The following is a 14,171-nucleotide window of genomic DNA, read 5'->3' as shown; positions in this document are numbered from 1 at the left end:
AGAACAATAAGCAAAACATTCTTAGGGAAGGCTCTTCCTGAAGACGGGAGTAAGAATGGCTTGAGAAACCCCACATTTCCTCTGAGTGGTACTGGCCCACTTGAGTGTGGTTTGGTTGTCAACCACAGAAGTAAGAGTTCCACCCACTTCTGGTGAGGTAGCTAGAGGAAACATTCTTCTATTGAATTGAATTCTTATGCACATTTGTCAAAATATAATTAACTAGAACATCATGAAGTAAAATGTAAAGGTCGATCAGTATAATATTGACGCAAATATAAACTGCCCAGATGATAATCTAATGTTAACTTTCTCTAATGTGTCACACTTAGATCTTTCAAGATTTTTGCTTTATTTAGCGTTAAGGACTTGTATCTCTTTCTGATTAAATGAATCCATTTCTGTTTCCTTTCTTCCTTTCCTTTTATCTTGCTTTTCTTCCTTCCTTTCTTACCTTCATCTTTCTTTCCTTCTGTCCTTCCTTTCTTTTTTCTTTCTTAGTCCATTGGCATCTTTAAAGGAAAATCAATATCACTATTATTTGTTTTAGACCATCCTATTACATGCATGGAAAGGAGTAAATCAGAGCAATGAATGTGTGTTGTGAAAATGGATAATAAAGCGGTGATAGATGACTATTATTGCGGTTGTTATGATACTGTCAAATTAAATGCATGTACAATATGTCCATTCAGAAATCCAGCAAAACACAAAAACTATTCCCTTTTTTGCCTTTTTTGAAGCTTTGTTTTAAAAAGACACCTTCCTGTCACCAGTGCTTATAAGTGAATAAAATGAAATTGATGCCTTGCAGGGGAAAAAAAGGAAAATACTTCTTTACTTTGTATTAAGAATACGTGACATCTTTGCTGTCAGTGATAGTGAAGTGAAATACATACCAAATATGTCTTGACATAACTTGACAGAAATGTATGTCTTCTTTTCTCTCATTTATTTTTGTGATAAGAATATGTGATTTTGCTGCCAAGGAAGCTTGTAATGTTGTAGAGAAATGGAAATGAATTGTGTTGGGCATGTCCAATTCCCCCTGACAGAGTGGCATAAGCTATAGTACTCAGGCAGCCTTGCAGAGTCAACAACAGGCCTCAGCCAGCAAGACCCAGGCACTGACATTTGTCAAAACAACTTTCCTCAACACATCAAAATGTTCCTTTCTCTTTTGTGTTATTTAGATGTGTTCGGGTAACTACATTTTAGAAAATGGTGACTGTCAAAGAATCATTGCCATCCACGTGTGAATGATATCAAGAGGAAAATCTTAACTTTCCCACTGAAGGATGAGTTTATTCCATTTTGATCATTCATAATCCGTGAAGGTCTTTTAAATTAAGCCCCAAATCTAATGTAACTAAAAGTATGCTATTTTTTTGTGTGCTTTTTCCCCCACAATCTGACAAAAGTAAGTGACACCAGTTGGTTCTTTCTAATTTTCAAAGCATTACACAGATGGGTGTTGTGTGCCGGTGTGGGTTTGGTTTATTGTTCTTGAGTTAGTATGCTTTTTACTGTCATTACCTTTCTTAGAAGAACCCAAATCATGTGGGTACCACTGGCCCTTTAGGAAGCATTCTATTGTTAATTTCTTACTCTATTGCTATGGAGCAGAGAAGGTTAGGTGAGGTGGGTACTAAGCACAACAAAATGGTATTTTATGTGAGCCTCCAATTCTGTCTTTTGGGGAGTCTTTTAAGGATACACACACAATTTCTAGAACCCTAGCAACAGTTTCTACAATAAATGGTGTTTGAAGCAAGAATCCCTTACCTAGGGCAGACAGAAAGAGAATCAGCCCAGCAGTGTAATCACTGCTCTGCTGTTTGAAGGAATATTGAGCTCAGATGCCTCCAGAAAGCCCACCAGGCCCAGAGGCACTGGACAATAAAAGGGGAAAAATAATAGACGCCAATGCTTTATTAAGTATATTTTTTTCTCACTTAGGTGCCCATTCCCTGGTCAGACAATTAGTTGAGGTTCTTTCCAGAGAAAGTGTTACCCACCAAGAAAAACTCTTTTAACCTTTCAAAATAACAAATATCTTTAATGACTTTTATCCCCTTTCCATTGACATCACAGATACAATGTGGCCTGTCTTGAAGTCAAGCCCAAATTGAAATCACTGCTGGCAGGGACAGGAAAAATAGAACATTTGACAATAAGAGTGACAGATGAAGCATTGGGGACCTTGAAAGGGAGAATAACTCAAGCTATGACCCAGGACAGAAAGACTGCACCTTAGTAAAATACCTGCCCAATCTGTAAGTTAATAGGCAGGTACATTTGCACATGATAACGGGCTAAATCCAACACTTGATAGAAGTTGGTATTATTTTCCATGTACATGTTTAAAAGGAAAGCTGAACATGCTTCCTAGCAAGAACCTTTTGATTATAACCAACGGTTCATCACCACACTTCCTGGGGAAAACATTTTTATTTGGTTATATAAAAAGGTAACACTTATTAGGAATATATCTAAAGATAGGACTTCTGAAATTTATTCCTGCTACAAATGATTATTTAACATTTATAAGAGTAAAGTTGAAATATTTAAATATATATATACACACACACATATATATATATGATAAAGGCAACTTCATATAATATCCCTTGACTGATTGGCAGAAGGGAAAATCTTTATATTTCATGACTTACAAAATCCGTTAGTTGCATCTCAAATTTCTTTCTTTCTTTTTTTTTTTTTTTCATTGTACTTCATTTCTGATTACTTGGATTAGGGGGAGAAACCTCAGTAGGATCTGCCAATTTTTAGTAATTTCTGTCATCAATTCCTGATTGCCTGGGATTGCTTTGTTGTTCACCTTAGATACCTTTAAAACATGATTTATTTAAGCCTATTCACTCTTAGTTGGTTTGGTGATTGGTAGTAAAATTGTTTTGGTATCACCCATTGGAGTGAGAATGGCCACATGATGGCCATTGTAGGTCTTTCACATCAGGTGTACTTTACTTCTAGAGTTGTCAGAAAAGAATTTAATTCCAGTAATTAATTATTTGAGATAAGTTTCCCAAGGAGTCCTCAGCTTAGGCTACATTAGAGGCACTACATTCTATTCATACAATATGAAACCTTTTAGGTGATATGAATAATTAAGTTTTACGTCATTGTGAAATAAACACATACGCCTACATTTTCACTGAAGTATGTAAGTGGATGGTTAAGAAAAAATGTGTGTTTCCTTTTGTGGATAATAATGGTAGATAGTCATATTGTTTATTTTGCCTTTGAAATAAATTTAAATCAAACAAGGATGGTTCAAGTTAGCACAGGGAAAATCCAGTTGCTTCCCTGGGTCCATCAGCATCTTAATCCGTTTTTCAAATGTTTTGGAGTCTTGTAAAGCTTGAAACATTTTTTTTTTTAACCATGCTCCCTTTCCCTTATTTTATAAGCCAATACAATTTTAAAGAAAAACTTAATCCATATGTTTGTGATTAATCTTTACTAAACTCATCAAAATGGTGTTTTGTAAGAGTGATTTGGTGTCCAACAAGTCTTTTGAGTCTCTCTGTAACAGGCCTTCTTAATGCCATTTCTCTTTGAAGCAAGAAGTTGTGTTTTGCCAACAGTAAAGAAATTCAAAACCCCAAAGGGTTGAAATCAGTTTGAAACTTCAAGCCTAAGGGCTCTGTGGAGTTCTGTACTTGGCAAATGGCTACTTCCCTTCTAACTTTGAAATATCTTATTTTCCTCTCACAAGAAATGCTCTATTGTTTTGCTAAAATACGTATTTAAAATAATCTTCAGATTCTTTAATATATAAAAATACATATATTAAAAAGTGGGGCCTAACGTTTAATTTATTCTAAAGCAATATTATTTGGTTATCCATTTGGATTTTCCTTTGATTCTCATTTTCTGACTCTACACATCTTTGTGATTTGGATTTACCCAAAGATTTACCAGAAAAGATGACCATGAAGATCCTACAAGCTGGAAATAAGTGGTAGGTAGCTACTGGCTTTCTTCCCGAGGTAGCTCAATAAAGGACATATTTCTTAATGTACTAAGCTAATGTCTCACACTATATTTCATACTTTTATTTATGTTGACAACCAAAAATTCAATGCAGAAGATTTTGAATAATGTGCTCTGTGTCACAAGGTGAACCATAATTCGCAGTTGTAGATGTTTGCTAGTTTTTCAATGTAGCTCATTTCTATTTATATGTTTAAAGGAAGACCTGTATAATTTCAGTTAGTTTTTATACAATAGGCGAGAGAGAGGAAAGAGAGTGCGAAAGAGGAAACAAAATAGTATGTACAGCAAGTTAAACATCCAAACCGCTATGGTCCTTTGTCCTGACTGCCTTCTGGCCATGAAGTGGGAGTGCCCTCTAGTGAAACTTTAAAATCATTGGAAGATACTGAGTGTAACGTGATTAAGGTTTCCAACTAAACTTCTTTTCTTCAAAAATCTTTGGGCATTAACAATTTGCATAAGTTTTGAATGAGAGTTAGAGAAAAACACAAAATACCATCAAGTAAAACTATTTCTTAGGAAAACAAATACAAATGAATATATTACTGTCAATATCAAAAAGTACATGTCTGCATATCTTTGTCATCTATCGATCGATCGATCGATCAATCGATCGAAAGATCCCAAGGACACATAAGTAGCATATAAGCCACATCAGGGCTATGGTTATCTAAAAGAAAACACTTAAAAGCGTAATTACCCACTTCTCAAGAAGACGAATAATAAATAAGTTACTTTGGAATGTGAAAATAAAACAGTAGTAGCAATACACACGAGTAAACAAGAAGTGAAAAATACGTGTTGTCATCTGTATTATTCCAAATCTCTTTGTAGAAAGCAGCACATGCTCACTGTGATAAAATCTGAAAAAGTACAAGGCCAGGAGTCAGAGTTCTTGCCCTGGACTTCACTTACCAGCTGTGTGAGCTTGGGCAAAACATTTAACCTCTCTGAGCCTCAGGGTCATCATCTGCAAAATGGGGCTTAAGAACACCTGCCCTGCTACCTCATAGGGTAGTACTGAAGGAGATAAAGCATGTGAAAAGGCTTTGAAGTAGATAAAGTTCTATACTGTGAAGGTATTATTTTTCTGACTTCTCTCTTCTTTCTACTGAGGAAATTTCAAGCAAAGTCCCCTTTCAGGATGAAGAGGGAAAGAAAGAAGACCCTTCGAAAATTCTCTGGAGTCAGGAATCATTGACAAAACAACTTTCTTCCCAATCAAAAAGGGCCACAGAGAAAGAAACAGGTGGCGCCCGAGGAAGGATGCAGGGTTAGAAATTACCGTCGTGGAGCCGCCAGCTCTCCCGTACTAGGCTGACGCCCACGTGGAGGGCCCTCGGCCAGGAAGCACGGCCTGGGCAGCCTGTGCTAGAGCTGGCTGGGCAGCAGCTGGTGCAGGAGTCAGGAGCCGTGTCCCCTCGGGTTTACAGCAGCAAGAGTTTCTGTGAGTCTAATCTCCACCTTGCACAGAGAGAAGCCCAGCAGCACGTATGCTCCGTACCTCTGTGGTTTTAATCCCCCCTCTTCATGACCATCCAGGCAAAACTGTTCCCTCTCTGTTGTCTTTTCAAAACCGAAAATATTTTCATTTTGTTTATGCCAACATAATAAACTCTTCATCTGAGCAAACAATCTGGTTTTTCCTTTTAGTTGCAGTGAGTTTAATTTTAGATTTGTGCTATAACAATTCCTTACTTTTCTCCACATAAAGCTTGTTTTTAGTGGGATGTGGTTTCTCCCTAGCTGTGTTTGCTTTGAAGAGAGTTTTACGTACTCATTTTTAAAATCAACTTGTATAGGTACTTTAAATCAAGACACTAAAAATTTCAGATTATTCAAAAACTCCCCCCCCCCCCTTTTTTTTTTTTAATGGCAACACAGGTATCTCCTACGTATTTATTGCCTGGATTTTCACTGTTTATCTTTTGGATGTACATCTTTCTTTTGTCCAGAGTGAGAAACTGTTTCTAGTTTCTTTACTCAGAGGTACTTCACATTGTCAGACATGCATAATCAATCTTGTACTTAAACCTTTGTGAGGAACACAACAGATGGATAATGGGAACATGGTTGCCATTTGGGGTCTGGTCAATTCATGAGCTGCCTCTACAGCCATGACTCTGGTGTATAGGAGAAAAACCATAAAGTTAATCTCTAAAGCTATCTGACAGGTCCCGTGCCTGCTGTTTATGTTCTCCCTCCCCATTTGATCTAAACAGTTGGCATAGGGTTTGAGGGGTGCCACTTCTTCCTCAGAATAAAATTAAATAAGATATTCAGCAGGTCTTCAACTGCTCACAGATTTATCCAAGACAAGTGACCAGTTTCAGTTGAACGACTGGAGACTCTCATGTCCTAAAATTGCTCTTGGCTAAAGCTGGAGTTCACTTTGTCTGAGCTACATGCTCGTGTATTGCTGGAGCACCACGACTTCTCATTGAAACTTTGGGTTCCTTCTATATTAGAACCTTCCCTGACCTTTGCTGAACACCACAAAGAAACCAAATGCTAACCTCTGTTTGTCTCAAATTTTCCCCTATTAATGCTTGGTCCAAGTCTACATTTCCAGCCAGTCTTTCATTTAAAAACACAATCTCATTCAAAACCTGCCTGGTAACTTTATCACTGGGGTAACTGTTACCTATGATGCAGGGCTGACCTGGGTCCTTGTAGCACTTGACATCATCTTTTGGACGGGTTACAGAGCCTTTTGAGGGAGTTGTTAGAAGCAGGCTCACCCTGCAATGCAGAACCGGTCACAGAAGAAAATTAGTGCATTTATCTGTCAGCATTAGACTAGATTTTCAATCCAGTTCACTAGTCACAGGGTCTGGTTTTCTCTTCCTCTGGGAGATGAAACTGATATGCTGGTAGGTAGTAAAGGTGTCAGTTATAAATTGGACCGTTGGAGCACGCACACACGAAAAATAGACGAGAAGACTTTAAGGCCATAAATTTAGTTCAAGGCAAAGAATTTCCCTAAAAATAGTCCCGCTTGTTAAAACACTATAGGAAGAATGTATGTCAGGTAACCGTTGGCATTATCAGAACCAGTTCACATTTCTTTTATGGGGACCAATGTTTGCAATTCTCTCTCCAGTGTGCTATTCCTTTTAACTACTTGAGGGAAGACAGGATTTTGCTGACTCTGGTGCAAAATAAATAAATACCTTGATTGGTTCCTCTTTACTGTTTCATACATAAGTGAGGATGCAGCAAGTCTGACTTCCAAACAGAAGGGGCAAGTTTGCCAGACACCACTAAGCTTCTCCCTGTGTTCTACTTACTGTTTACCTACCATTTAACTAAATGGGGCTCCAATATCAACTCAAAAGAAGCATATGACCTTTTCCTAACTCACTGAGTTATCCTGTTCTAAATTGGTTGTTTCCTACCCTCAATCCTATAAAATTATTCAGGTGGAAACCCTGAAGACCAACCTAATGTTAATGACCCATTACTCAGACATAATACAAACTAGTGGTTAAAGTAAGAATGTTCAGTGTCCAGTGACTCCCATACTTCAAACCAATAGAGCCCATGTGCCCACTCAGTTTGATAAATATTAAGTGTCTGTTGACCCGGAACCACTGTGATGAACTGTGTGGGTTTACAGATACTACCTCTTGACTCAGAGAGCTAATAATATAGATTGAGTGATCTCCGACAACTCACCATAGAATAAATCAGAGTAAAATAAGAATTTAGTGGGGGCAAGCACCAGTAGCATATTATGAAAAGAACAAAGAAAGGAATCCATAATATACCATATAGGTAGTATTTTAATTCATTTATCATTTAAGCCTTTATATATGTCACCAACTACACGTCAGGTATGGTGCTAGATATTGAAGATTTTAAAAAGCCTTCCCTCCATGCAGCTATATTCTCTCAAGGGTAACAGAAATAAATAACTACAATCTATCTTTACATACAACCACTTCCTTCCTCACTATATTGTGTCTTCTCATAGGACGGCCTCATCTTATTCATCTGTGTCCTTAGAAAAGCACCTGGCCCAGAGCAGGTGCTCAATACATGTATTTCAAAGGAATGAATGAATGTTAAAATGTGATATGTGTGATAATGTTTCTAAGAAGCTTCACTTTTCCCAGATGATGGGGAAAGTATGTTGAAAATGAAGATGTGGAGGATGACTCCTAAGTTTTAGTAGGGCTCACAGTGGATAGGAATGCTATCTATAAACTCTACAGAGAACACAAAGGAGAACTAATACGAGGAAAGGGAAAGGGAGAGACACTGAGCTGAATTTGGGACAAGTTGCACTGGAGGTACTAGTTGTATGACATTCAGCTGGAAATGTCTAGTAGGCAGCTTAAGGATTGGCTTAGAGCTCAAAAGAAAACTTGGAGTTAATTTATCAATATGTTGAGAACATGTACATTAAGAATAGTATTAAGGACTACTTTGATCTAAGTATTTGTGTCCCACCCCACCTCACCCCCATTTTTATGTTGAAATCCTAACCCCCAAGGTGATGGTATTAGAAAGTGGGGCCTTGGCTGGGCACGGTGGCTCCCACCTGTAATCCCAGCACTTTGGGAGGCTGAGGTGGGCAGATCATGAGGTAAGGAGTTTGAGACCAGCCTGGCCAACATAGTAAAACCCTGTCTCTAATAAAATACAAATATTAGCCGGGCGTGGTGGTGGGTACCTGTAGTCACAGCTACTTGGCTGGCTAAGGCAAGAGAATCGGGAGGTGGAGATTGCAGTGAGCCAAAACTGTGCCACTGTACTCCAGCCTAGGCAAGAGAGCGAGAGTCGGATGGAAGGAAGGAAGGAAGGAAGGAAGGAAGGAAGGAAGGAAGGAAGGAAGGAAGGAAGGAAGGGAGGAAGGAAGGAAAAGAAAGAAAGTTTTCCAGGATATAATTGGTTCATGTAATAAATAGGATTAGTGCCCTTATAAAATAAGCCTAAGGGAGCTAGTTCACTTTTTCCACCATACGAAGGTACAGCAAGAAGCTACCATCAATGAACCACGAAATTAGCCTTTATCTGTTGACACCTTTATCTTGGACTTTGTAGCCTTTAGAACAGTGAGTAATAAATTTATGTTGCTTATAAGCCACTCAGTTTATGGTATTCTGTTATAACAATGCAAATGGACTAAGATAAGAACTAAATTCAACTTAATAAAAATTTATTGAGCATCTACTATATTTGAAGTAATCAATTTAAATAGGTAATCCCTTTTGATTAAGGAAATAATCCTTAGACTGAAATATTTAGCATCTAGTGGAAGGAACAGGTTAACACCCACCTCTTTGTTGAAGATGAGAATGGAATGGCTGGGTGGAGAATGAAAGCCCGCAGTAAAGCTGTGACATAGCAAAGCAGGGGGCTCTGGACTCAGACTGCTTGGGGTTAAATCCTAGATTAGTGTGGCTTTGGTGAATTACTTAATTTATCTGGATTATTTGTTAAATACAAGAATAATAGTGTCTCTTCTTAGGATTCCTGAGTATTGAATAAAATAACACAAAAAGCAGTTACTTAGTAGAGATTGAGTGCTCAAATATTAGCTATTGGAGAAAGCAATATTATAAGCTGGCGAGTCAGTTTTCAATCTTTCAGTTTCACATCTCTGGGACTCTCGTTATTCACAGAGATAAAGGAATGGTGATGCCATAAACTGAAGAAATAAGAAATACCATACATGTCAGAGAAATTTATTTCAGCCTTATTTCTGTAAATTGGTTCTGATTTCTAATTAAACATTTAGGAAAGAAAAGCAGTTCCAAAGTTGGCATGGATGCACTGGATTCCTAAACCATTAGCAATTGATTGAAAGAAGAAAAATAACACAAATTACCTCCATAGCTCCAATATTATTGCCACAAAAAAGAAACCCCCAATAACCCCACAGATGGATGCAAACATCAAAACCCATAGTTTTAACTGAATGATAGGTGTGCTTGTTACCCCATAACCTTTCCGTGTTATGTCACTTTCTTCCTTGAACTATGGTTGTTTTTGTCCTGAACCTTTTCCCCTGTTATGTGTAAATTCAATGTCTATTAAACAAACCAAATAGAGAAATGGAGTCAACTGCAAATAGAAAATGGAGATTATTTCTCCTACTTGAAAGAGTGCTGAGAGGTCTTTGGCACAAAGAAAACAAGGACTGACATTCTTGTAAGTGCATGTATAGGTACAAAATGGTAAGCCTGGCCAAATCATTTTTATTTCAATGGGAATACCATATACAGGAAAGGGAAAACATGCATGTTTCTTGGCCAGCACAGTCTCCCTTCTTACAGAGAGATTTTAAAGTAAGATCAAGATCCAACAAAAGAACATTTAGTTCTAATCGGTCTTCCTGGGAATTCTAGTTCCAACCCAGATGATGCTTCAACAGTCCCATATCTCACCAAGAACCAGCAAGGCCCCCAAGGGCACCTCCCTGTTGTGTACAAGCTGGGAGGCAAGCTATTGAGATTCTTCTGCCTGGCAACCACTGCACTGGCCAACTTGGCTAAACTATTTCTAGTGTAGATGCATCTAAGACATGGCATTCAAAAAGAAGGCCTGAAATACAGACATTCTTTGAGAAAAGGGGATATTGCTTTGTAAGAGTGAATCAAAACTCTTCCAGAGGACATAAGGAAAAAGAGAACATTGGATTCTGGAATATTGAGGACCTTTCAAACTCTAGATTACTGAAACTTTTGAGGAAACACTTTGTCTTTTGCTTAAAGTTTTCATTTGAATGGCCTTCTAAGCCAACGGTTAAGTGAAGTGGACAACCATTGCAAGAGAAATTAATTCTGGAATTTTCTTCCTGAATATCAGCCTATAGTACCCTTCTTCCTCTCACATCTAACTTCTTGAGTTCAAAGTATTAATTTGTTTGTAAATTAATCTGCAAACTGAACTTTTTACCATATGCTGGACTAAACATAACAAAATAAAGTGAGCTTTTCACATCTCATTGCACTAAATAATGATATTAGTCCTAACTAAAAATAAAACTTCATTAAATATTTTTAGTATATATAAATGCTTAAAATCTGTATGTCTTTTCTGCAAAGTATCTGAGACATTCTTACTTTTTCTTCCCTCAGCAATTTGGAGTTCAGATTGTGTGGCTAGACTTCTGTGGCGGCTCACTAGGAGTGATATAACAGTCAAGCTCCTTTGTTTAATACAGTCACCTTTTCCGTGATATAGTTCAGGGTACCCTAGAAATTTTCCCTTCACCAATATGTTTCCAAGTAATTGAGAATCTATTGTTTTATCTCATTTGCTTTACCCAATTTCCCTTACCCAGCATCTACCAGGTGCTTCCTATGTGCCAACTCTAGGACAAATGCTTACAGTGTAAGGCAAGGTACGAGTTCAGACCAGTACTCAAGAAGCTGAAAAAAGTAGCACAATTTGCTGCTTTTCCTCCAGTTCATAAAGTCACTCAGACTCAAACTTGGCATGAAAAATAAAATACTTATCGCATGTTCTCACTTACAAGTGGGAGCTAAATGATGAGAACACATGGACACATGCAGGGGAACAACACACCCCGAGACCTACTTGAGGGTCGAGGGTGGGAGGAGGGAGAGGATCAGGAAAAATAACGAATGGGTGCTGGGTCTAATACCTGGGTGATGAAATAATCTGTACAACAAACCCCCGTGACACAAGTTTGTCTGTGTAACAAACCTGAATATCCTGCACGTGTACCCCTGAACTTAAAAGTTTTTTGTTTTGTTTTTTTTTTTTTTAAAGAAAAAGAAAATACCTAACAGAGATGCAGAGACTCTCAGTGATATAGTACTACTCACTTAGTGTTGACCCGTTTGGCTTAACATTATTTTGTTTGTTTGTATCTGTATTTGCTTTTGTGGGATTGCATTAGATTATTGACTTGCAGAGACAAATATGAATTGTAGGACATCTAGACTGTTTGGAAAGTTTGTTTTAGGCATGTACCCACATGCAACTTGTTTCTTAATAAATAATTTATGATGATGATAAACATGCAGATGAGATGCTGTTCCTTGAAAACACTAGGGTACAACATTCTTGCTTATATCTTTTTCGCAGAAATTGAAATCATTTAAGAGTAAACTTACCCTTAGGGGAATAAGTGCTACTGCGAAAGGAGAACTGTATTTTTCCAAATCATTTTCAATTAAACATCTACAAGTCCAAGATCTCTGGCTTTGTGAGGGCATAAAAAAAAAAATGTTGTTTGGCTTCTTCCGGTAATGAATTACACCGGCTCTCTCAGATTTTTTTTTTCCTATTTCTTTTGCTCAGAAAATCCTGTCATATTTTTTCTTTCCATTGTGTTTCCCCAACAAGTATAAAAGGTGCTCTATTTCAAAAAACAAAAACTGAGATTAAGTCTCAGCCACATCACATACTGCTTATGTGCTCTTAGGGAGCCATTTACCATTCTAAGACTCAGTTTCCTAACCTGTGAAATGAGCAGAGCATGCCAGTGCTGCCTATCTCCCACAGCTGCTGAGACCAAGCCATAGGATGCCCTATGTGTACGGTAGTTTTTTACTGGAGCTAAATTTTAAAGATTATTATTGAAAGAAACATGACATAAATAAGCAGAAAATACACAAAATGAAAAATAGCATACTCAAAGGCCCCTTTACAGTTTTCACCTCTACATATAAAAATACCTGCAGCATTATTTGGAGTTGCAGAAGTAATAAAAATTAGCAATACTGATCACTTTTTGAGCTCTTATTATAACAGAGGCACAAAACTAAGTTCTTTGCATGGGTTATCTCATTGAATTTTTACTACTTCATAGTACCATTATTACTTATATTTTACAGAAGTGAGACTTCAGAGGTTAAATACGTTCATGGGCACACCGGGAATGTCAGCCATGGCAGCCTGTCTCCTGAGCCCACACTCTTAATCATATTTTTAGGTATGAGGAGGCTGTAAGGCAAAATTCTATCCTGAATCCAAAGTCGAGTTTCCAAGCTTTTGGTTTAATGTATAGCATTAAGAACCTAAGGGGAGAGCCGGAGTTCACAGCTTTAGGCCTCATTTATTTGTCAGCACACAAGAGCACATGGAAAGGGCACTCAGACAAGTGGTGCTCAGATGAGCATGACCATCAGACAGGACATGTGACAGTGGCCAAGGACAGAAACCTGAGTCCTGGTGTCAGACCTGCCAACCATGTTCCCACATCATGAAGAGAAAAGTCCAGTAATCAGCATGTCATGGTACCTCAATGCACAAGAGCAAATCAAGCTACTCTGAAGAAAACTATTAAATTAGAGGCTAGAGAAAATATATTAATGTATAACAGCTCAGCACCATTAGCAACCATCTTCGCTACCCTCAGAAGTCCATATATGGCAGGTGCTATGAAAAGGATAATCACTCTTTCCAGCCATAGGTGGGAGTGAGAGAGCTTCTTTGCCCTCACTGGGCCCTCCCCAGGCATGGGCACTTGGCCAGCCTGTTTCTGCTCAGGTTTGGGCTTCACTGTGTCCTCAACATCGAGGTGAGTGGCTCTTAGGTCTTCCCTGGTCATACTGGGAACTTACTCCCTTTCTCTCACTCCTGAACTGACGCAACAAAACTGAGCTTTGAATACGAGCATATTGCTGTTCTGAGAGCAACACAGGGGATCCTTGGCTTTCTTAGAACCAATATAGCTTCACATGTAAGTACACGGAATCCAACCAGGCACTCCCTTTTCTTCTGCAGTAAAGATGCCTCTGAGCCTCCTCGATTCTGTATGGGGTTAAGACGCAGCCCTGGGTTCAGGCTGGCACTAACAAGCCCGCAAACATCCTCAGAGCAGAATGGAGGAAGACACAGGTGAAACACATCAAACAGAACAATCGGGGTGAATTTTCAGTGTGACCAGCATGGAGATTTCCTGGCGGGATTTCCATTAACACAAATGGGACTAAATCCCTACACACTGTGTGGAAAATGTGCCTCTAAGTGCTCTGCAGCATTATGCCTGAGGGAACAAAAACACCAACTACCCAAACTAGACGAAGTACTCCTGGGGCTGAGATTCTAACATTCACCACAGAAGGTGTCTCAAGTCATAACTGTCCTGGATGAGAAAAAATGGACCCCCACTCGGCTGGACACTGTGCACTGAAAATAGGAGGGCTGTCCAGTACCTGCCCAGT

This window comes from Rhinopithecus roxellana, chromosome 1, assembly GCF_007565055.1.
Source record: "Rhinopithecus roxellana isolate Shanxi Qingling chromosome 1, ASM756505v1, whole genome shotgun sequence".
Taxonomy (NCBI): domain Eukaryota; kingdom Metazoa; phylum Chordata; class Mammalia; order Primates; family Cercopithecidae; genus Rhinopithecus; species Rhinopithecus roxellana.
The sequence above is the reverse complement of the archived record's forward strand: the minus strand, read 5'-3'. Positions refer to the sequence as shown.